This window comes from Callorhinus ursinus, unplaced genomic scaffold, assembly GCF_003265705.2.
Source record: "Callorhinus ursinus isolate GAN/ISIS: 27379988/994484 unplaced genomic scaffold, GSC_fseal_2.0 scaffold40, whole genome shotgun sequence".
Taxonomy (NCBI): domain Eukaryota; kingdom Metazoa; phylum Chordata; class Mammalia; order Carnivora; family Otariidae; genus Callorhinus; species Callorhinus ursinus.
The window spans coordinates 11,637,728-11,646,532 of NW_027397102.1; the positions used below are offsets into that span (position 1 = coordinate 11,637,728).

The following is an 8,805-nucleotide window of genomic DNA, read 5'->3' on the forward strand; positions in this document are numbered from 1 at the left end:
AGGCACAAGCATGGGGAGTGGTAGGCAGAGGGAAAGGAAGAAACAGGCTCCCTGCTGAGCAGAGAGCCCAATGTGGGGCTCCATCCCAGGATTCTGGGATCATGACCTGAGCAGAAGGCAGACGCTTAATCCACTGAACCACCCAGGTGCCCCAAATAAATAAAATCTTAAAAAAAATAAGTCAGAGAAAGACAAATACCATATGATTTCACTCATATGTGGAATTTAAGAAACAGATTAACATAGGGGAAGGGAAGGGAAAACAAAATAAGATAAAACAGAGGGAGGCAAACCATAAGAGACTCTTAACTATAGGAAACAAACTGAGGGGTGCTGGAGAGGAGTTGGGTGGGGGGATGGGGTAATTGGGTGATGGGCATTAGGGAGGGCATTTGATGTACTGAGCACTGGGTGTTATATGCAACTAATGAATCACTAAATTCTTCCCTTGAAACTAATAATACACTATATGTTAAGTACTTGAATTTAAGTTAAAAATGTTGAAAAAAAAGTTAGGTGGAGCATGTTCATGCTGGTTGCCAGAGATAACTGAGGATCTAGGCTGGTTGGGGGGGAGGAATAGAGAAATTGTACCTGCCATTCTTTCATTCTTGGAAACATCTCTTAAAGATCCCTGCCCTTCCAGCATACATTCTGAGATTAGTAAGGAAATTGCATTCAAATATACCCAGAAGGTTTTCAGACTGTTGCTTTTATACTATATTTCAGTGGGGTTGTTTGTTATGTTATCTCTTTAACGGTGGGAACTCAGTTTCCTATCACCCTCCAGCTCTCCCATAGTTGAGCCTGCCAGTTTTTAAAGTACCCAGAGTTAAGTCCTGGTGGTTGTAAAAAAAAACTTTCAAAGTTAAGTCCCACTAGTTTTCAAAGCCAAATTTTATGGAGACTTGTCTTCCAACTGCAGGTCCCCCATGCATGGGGTACCTGGTGTGAGGCCTGCTCCTCCCTTTTTGCCATGATTGTGGCACCCTCCCATTTGTGGTTTGTCTTGCTGGGAGTTTGGTTCCCTACCAAGTCTTTGCCCTTCCTACTGTTTTTGAAGTGGTCTCCTCTCTACCATTAATTGTGGAAAGTCTGTTCGACCAGTCTTCTAGTCATTTTTCTGGGTTAGATGAACTGATGAGGCTGTATCTAGGTGTGTCCGTTGTATGAAGGGAGCTTAGAATCCTCCTACTCCACCATCTCCTGAGCAGCCTCACTATCTGGTGAATTTTTTTATCTTCATTTGAGGTTTTGTTTTATTCTTTCATTTGGAACATATTCTTCTGTATCCTCATTTTGCCTAACTTTCTAATTGTTCCCATATATTGTGTAAATCAGTTATATCTTCCAGTCTTGAAGGAGTGGCTTTATGCTAAAGCTTTGGATTACAGTAGCACATACACCCCCCCTGGTGACCTGAGCCAGGTGTCCCAGCAGTGACCCCTGTGTGGGCTACATGCATTCTTCCATAGTTGCTGCATCACAATTGGTATAGACTTGCTGTTATATAGGGGTGACCCCCAGTATGGCTGTCTGTAAGGTCCAGCTGTGACTGCTACAAGCTTGCTAGTGAGTGGGTCTGGCCCTCAACCCATCTAGCTGAGAGGCCCAACCACAACAATTGTGGGTATGCTGATGTATGGGGTTGAATCCCAACATGGCTGGCTGCCAGGCCTGGCCATGACAGCTATGGGTGCACTGGTGGGCAAAGCAGGCCTCCTGTGTGGCTTGCTGTGAAGTAGATATTCTAGTGTGGTGGGCTGGTCCCTTGGGACAGGAGCCCTTGGGATGGGCTCCAGTGCCAGTTGAGGATGTCCACAAGGAGTTTCAGGGCTGTGAGCTGCTTGAGAGGGCCTCTGCTACTGGCCAAGCCTGTCCACCAGGATTGGCAAGGTAGTGCGATGCTGGGGACGGGCTCTGGCCCAGTGGGTGGTTTGGGTGAGGTGAATTCTCGGAAGAAAGTCAGGACGGGGCAAGCTGTGCTTGTACAGTAGATGGAGAATGTTAGAAATAAGGCTCACCAGCACTGGGCCAGCTAGGTAGAAGGGAGGTGCTAAATAAGCAAAAGGTACCTGCCAGTGCTTCTGTCCCCAGAGAATGTTCCAATAGATCCCTGCCTCTCTGCACCCACCTTAGAATTAGTCAGTGGATCCTCACGTGTAACCCAGGTATTTTTCAAACTGTTGCCTCTATGCCAGGATTCAGAATGAGTGATATTGTGTGCACATCCTTTAAGAGCAGAGTTGCAGTTTCCTAGTGCCCTCCAGTTCTCCTGAACATAAGCTTTGTTGGTTTTCAAAGCCACACACTATAGGGGCTCATTTTTATCATGCAGGTCCCTCAGGCTGTGGATCCTGGTGTGGGGTTCAAACCCCCCATTGCTCAAGGAGAATTTCTGCAATTGTGATACCCCTCCTGCTTGTGGGTTGCTGTGCTGGAGGTATGGGTCTTGAACAAATCACATCTCCATCCCTCCTGCCATCTCCAGGTGATTTTTTTTCTTTATATCTTTAGTTGTGTATGATCTGTTCTGCTAGTCTTCGGTTCATTCTCAGAGATAGTGGTTCTATATGTAGTTGTAGATTTGGGTGTAGATTTTGACAGGAGAAGATTAGTTCAGGGTCTTCCTATTCCACCATCTTGATCCTACCCTTGAATCTTGTTTCTTTTCACATCTTGTCATTTTATATTTAAAAACTCAACATTTTATGTGATATATTGTAGGAGCTCTGGATTCTTATTTTTTTTACCCTGAAGCTGGTTGTTGTTGCTAATTTTATTTCATTTATTTGTAGCTTTTCGGTGGAATCTGTCTCCCCCATGCTTTGTGCTCTCTGGTGCTTGGGCTTATTTTTTAAATCATTTTGTTCCTTTTAAGCCTGGCTTCCTAGGAGTCACCTCTGTGTTTTCATAATTTAATTGTCAGCTAAAAATTGGTCGAGGTTGTGCTCAAATAACTTGTGTCAGTAGGCATCCACCCACTGCTGTTGGATTTGTGTGTGACTTTATGTATATGTACAAATTCAGGTCATTTTCAAGTACTGCCCAGACATTAATTTCCACCAAATCCTTTCAGGTCTCCCTTTGTATTGTAACCTCCTGGACAGGCTAGGAGAGCTCCACCAGAGGTCTCTCATATCCAAAATTTTTCACTTAAGTTTCAGCTGGTTGTTCAGTCTCCCACTGACTCCAACCAGGGCTTCACCCTGAGATTACCATTGCTGCTAGCTTTTCCTGCTCATCTTCTACTGAGGTAGCTGCTTTTATTGACAGTGCCATTTGACATAGGTTTTTCATTCTCTACTCCAAATCAAGTCAGCCCCTTCTACCAGTGATGCTGCTGATTTCCACTGCCAGGTCCACTGTGATAGAAATACCTTACACTGATATGGTGATGGGATGGGAGAAGTCCCAGACAAGAATGCCACAGACTTTCATTGTTCATTCCTGAAATTCAGTTTTACATGAATAAATGTTTCTCGATTTGTTGTTGCTTTTGTTCTGTTCCAGATCCCTGAAATGGTGACTTTTTTTTAAAAAACAATACTGTAAAGTTTTAGAGTTGTTTGAGAGCAGAGAATTTTTGCTGCCCTCATTACTACACCATAGCCAGAAGTCCCCACATTAAAAATATTACCTATGATTTTGAATTCTCATTAGTTCTTAGGGTTTCTATTTAACTATTCTGAACTAATAAGAAACAATTATTCAATGCATCAAATATTTGTTGAACACTAAAAATGGGCTTACGTGGGGTGCCTGGGTGGCTCAGTCGTTAAGCATCTGCCTTCAGCTCAGGTCATGATCCTAGGGTCCTGGGATCAAGCCCTGCATCAGGCTCCCTGCTCCGAGGGAAGCCTGCTTCTCCCTCTCCCACTCCCCTGCTTGTGTTCCCTCTCTCACTGTGTTTCTCTCTGTCAAATAAACAAATAAAATCTTTAAAAAATTAAGATAAAAAAATAAGTAAGATAAAAATGGGCTTACTTGGTTTACATCCTATATCACAAAGCCAAACACAATAGCTTCTCTCAGTATTATAATTCAGTGTGTCTAAATAACATAAAGGCATGGCTCTGGAGCTTTAGGATGCATAAAATTCACCCAGGGTACCTGTTAAAACTGTAGATTTCTGGCCAAGAGGAATTTATTTGTAGATTCTGATTCAACAGATTTAGGGTAGAACCCAGGAAACTATTTTAAAGAAGATTCTCCAATAATTCTGGTGCAATTGGTCCAAAGACTGTACTGGAGAAATACTAAGAATGAAAGCTGTTGTGCTAGTTTGGCAACACAAATACTAAAATCGGAATTATACAGAGAAGATTAGCATAGCCTCTGCACCTGGATAACACACAAAATTGTGAAGCATTTCATTAAAAAAATGAAGGCTATGACCTGAAAAAAATGGGCATGTGTTCCACTTATACTTTTATATGGAACATCCAGATAATTGAGATTGAAGTATTTTACTTGGTTTTTGCTATACTTATATTAAACGTGCCCTTCTCACATCATCAGTTTGGACATATTGCTGGTAGTCTATTGTGTTAGCTATAGTTTTGTCTGCTTAACATGATTTTCTTCCACCTCATTCTTTCTCTACTAATAGAACCTTTTTCTTGTTAGGTTGACTTCTCTGACTGACCAGAGAAGTTTTAAGATAATAAGCATTTTCAATAAGAATATCCCATTTCCTTGTCCAAAATGATTAGTTCAGGAATGGGCAAGTGATCTAAGCCACTCTGTGGGGGAAATTGCTAGAACTCTTGCTGGAACTTGAGTAAGAAATTCTATCTCCGTAATTAAAAGATATAAAGATGGTGTAAATCTATATTTGTTAATACAATGGGAGGGAATTTTCCAAAAGATAAAGCACACGGAGAAAATCGGAGTCAAGGAGGAAAAGTGAGAACTATCCTTTGAGTGGCTGGAAACAAATGTGCTTGAAGCTCTGGACTTTCCAATAGGTTTCTCTCTTATTTAAACTAGTTTGAGTTGGGTTATCCTTCGCTTGAAACTGAAATTGTCATAATGTACTTTGCCTTTGAGTAATATTTCCATCTGCTCCACTCACACCATTAGTCCCCTGCTCCTGGTCTCTCTCTCTCTCTTTCTCACACACACACACTCCCTCTTTGTCAGTAGTTCTGAGTATAGCTTCCATATTAAAAAGACATATTGAATCTCTTTCTTAGATCTTAATATGAATTTATCACAATATATTTTTATAAAAAGTAAGATCTAACATGTAATGTCCATAGATGAATTACAAAGGATTTAAATTCTCCAATTTTGCCTAAACTCTACTCTTTTGAATTCTTATTTTACCCTAAATAACTAAAAAGTTAAGGAATACACTTGTTTCATCTTCCCCACCATCCTATGCTGTCTTTAGTGCTCCAACCTCTCTCACTTTTCCTAATGTTTTAGTTTTTCCCACATGTTTCAAAATTCAAGGATATCTTTCTGGATTCTGGCACACTTTCATATGTATTCTGAGTTCCTTAGGCTATTCCACACTGTTCTGCTCACAGTATCCTAACTTTGGAAGAGTAAAAAGAAGCAAGTTACAATTTCTTTCTTTCTGCATTACTTCCTCTTAAAAAGGGCATGACTCATCCTTAGTACCAGTAGCCTGGGAAAGCTTTCCCAATCCATCCATAAATCACTAGCTATCAGGGAAATACAAATCAAAACCACAATGAGATACCACCTTACACCAAGTTAGAATGGCAAAAATTAACAAGGCAGGAAACAACAAATGTTGGCCAGGATGTAGAGAAAGAGGAACCCTCTGACACTGTCGGTGGGAATGTAAGCTGGTACAGCCACTCTGAAAAACAGTATGGAGGTTCCTCAAGATGTTAAAAATAGAGCTACCCTATGACCCAGAAATTGCACTACTAGGTATTTACCCCAAAGATACAGATGTAGTGAAAAGAAGGGGCACATGCACCTCAATGTTCATAACAGCAATGTCTGCAATAGCCAAACTGTGGAAGGAGCCAAGATGCCCTTCAACAGATGACTGGATAAAGAAGGTGTGGTACATATATACAATGGAATATTATTCAGCCATCAGAAAGGATGACTACCCACCATTTGCATCAACATGTATGGAACTGGAGGAAACTATGCTAAGTGAAGTAAGTCAAACATAGAAAGACAATTATCATATGGTTTCACTCATATGTGGAACATAAGCAATAGCATGGAGGACCATAGGGAAAGGGAGGGAAATATGAAGGGGGGGAATCAGAGAGGGAGATGAACCATGAGAGACTATGGACCCCGGGAAACAAGGTTTCAGAGAGGAGAAGGTGAGGGATGAGGTAACAGAGTGATGGGTACTAAGGAGGGCACGTTTTGTGATGAGCACTGGGTGTTATATGCAACTAATGAATCATTGAACACTACATCAAAAACTAATGGTGTACTATACAGTGGCTAACTGACCATAATGAAAGAAAAAGAAAAACAAAGCCCCCCTCAATAGTAACTTGTGGATTACAGTACCAGCATCCTTTATCCACCACTCCTAACCCTTTGCAGTTATATATTTATACACCCATGTGCTTCCCTCCATTTTCCTTAGTTTTCTCTCCCTTCTCTAGACACAAAGAACTATAAATGAGGACGTTTATACCTATGAGCATAGATTTCTTATCTCATTTAATAATAGAAAAATACATAAGACTCAATGGCATACATTCTTATAAGAATGCCAATTTCAAATAGGCATAAAATGAATATTTTTGAAAGAACTTAAAATAATGTATTTCATAGTCAGAACTATTTTAGTAAAAAATAATATGAGTTTTTTTAACACTTGGTCATAAACAGGAAAGCTCACAGCCTTATCAAGCAAGAATATAATGACATTAACATTTGGACATAATTGAAGAATGAGCCAGTTTTCCTTCTGCTAGCAAATCATGTACAGAAGTAAAATAAAATGTCATTTTGTGTTACACTTTAATTAACTCTGTTTTTATTAAACCCCAAACAAAGCAGAGTTTCTGTAGGTCAATTAAAGTGGCTTAAAAAAATAAGAAAAGCATTAGTGATGGAAGTGATACTTCTTTTGGGAAACATCTGCTCTTCTATCACATATCATTACAGCTATATTTGATTTTCCACACAGAAAATTGTTTGCACCTGTCTTCAGCATTTTTTTTCCAGCACACATTTACAGCATATCATTAACACTCACTCTTTCTTCTGCTAAACAACACTTCATACTATTGAATCAGTGTTGCTATTCATGTCAGAAGAAGGTGATCTAGCCATTTATCACTGTTCTGGCAACGTTTATGTACCTGGACTCAGGTAATCTCTTCAGAAGGCATTAGAATGGATTGCTTGCACTGAGTGTTGCCAATCAGGCTGCATAATTAAATCAGGCAGAATAAATAGTTTGAGTTGCATACCAAGATTATGCACTTTCAAAGATATACTGGCACTTTTGATTGCATTCTATTGCCACATTATATCAGATTATTTAGAGCCTTTGGAAAATATGATCTTTATATGCTACTTTTGACACACCAGTTAACCTTGAATAGTGCCACTTAACTCAAATTTCAATCTTTTGCTCACTTCCCAGAATCTTTTAAGAATTGAACAGGGCCATATCTCTTGCATTAGGTGAAAAAGGATGCGATCTGTCTCTCATTTCCAGGATATAATCTAGACTCTTTAGCAAACAACCTGGGCCTGATTGATCCAGTTTACCTCTCAGGGCCCAATTTTCATGGGCAAGATGGCCCACTTAAGATGGGACTCATTTAATTTTGTTGAAATATTTGACTAGGTATTCATTTACCTGATGGTGTAGCATACTCTGCACTGCTCTGTGATAGTGAAAACTGCACCTATAAACCTTTTTCTCATCAACCTACATTATTAGACTAGAAGATTCTAAATATGAAATATGTTACTTTCTTTTAATGGAAGTCAAATAAGAAAACTCTGCCTCAGTGAGGTTATAGATGGTTATCATAGCATTTCTACTCTAAAGTTGTTGGTTAAAAAATTCTACAGAAATTGAACAACTAAAATTGTCCAATATGTGCTTTAAATAAATGAGAGAGATTTGCATCAAAATCAAGCATTTGACAGCTGCTCTCTCTTTTTAGTTTAACCCCCTAAATGAAGGAGACAATGAAAGGGTAGTGGAGGAAAAGGGTCAGGAAATGTGGGTACTATGTATTTAGATTTATTTATTACTTTTATAAAATTCAAATACCAAACCACCATAGGTTTTAAATGTCCTGGCTTTGGAACCAGATTGCTTGGGTTCAAGCCTTGGTTTGCTTCTTGGCTGTGTGAGGTCAGCCAAGTTATTTAACCTCTTTATGCTGCAGTTTCTTCATCTGTAAAAATGGGGATAATAATAGAGCCTCCTTCACAATTCGAATTATGTATATAAAACACCTGAAAAATGCCTGTTACAGGTATTGCTATGTGTTAGTTACTAGCTAATTATTAATCTTAGTAAATCATAAAATTGAGTTAATAAAAGTTAAACCTGACTTTCAAAAAAACACATTTCTCATTCTAAAGAGAAGATTGCTTTGCTTGTTGTATTTTTTCTATTGACCTCATTTGTTTAATTGTTAGATATTTTGTCTGACCTCTCCCCTGCTTTCAGATTTAGATTGTCTAGAAATGAAAACTCCTATTTCAGCAGGCATATCATACCTGCCACTCAGCATGTTCAAGTTGAATGAAAGCAGCATTTGCAACATACAAACTTCAGCTTATTGACCCAATTTAACTTGGATCCATGCTGAAAGCTCT

At 39.4% G+C, this 8,805-nt stretch overlaps 1 non-coding gene across 1 annotated transcript; it reads left to right on the plus strand.

The window, feature by feature from the left end:
* Window positions 1–4,277: 4,277 nt before the first annotated feature.
* Window positions 4,278–4,383, plus strand: LOC112835647 (U6 spliceosomal RNA). The gene has a single exon (XR_003211286.1). It is a non-coding gene; the product is annotated as a U6 spliceosomal RNA (small nuclear RNA).
* The last annotated feature ends 4,422 nt before the right edge of the window (window positions 4,384–8,805 follow it).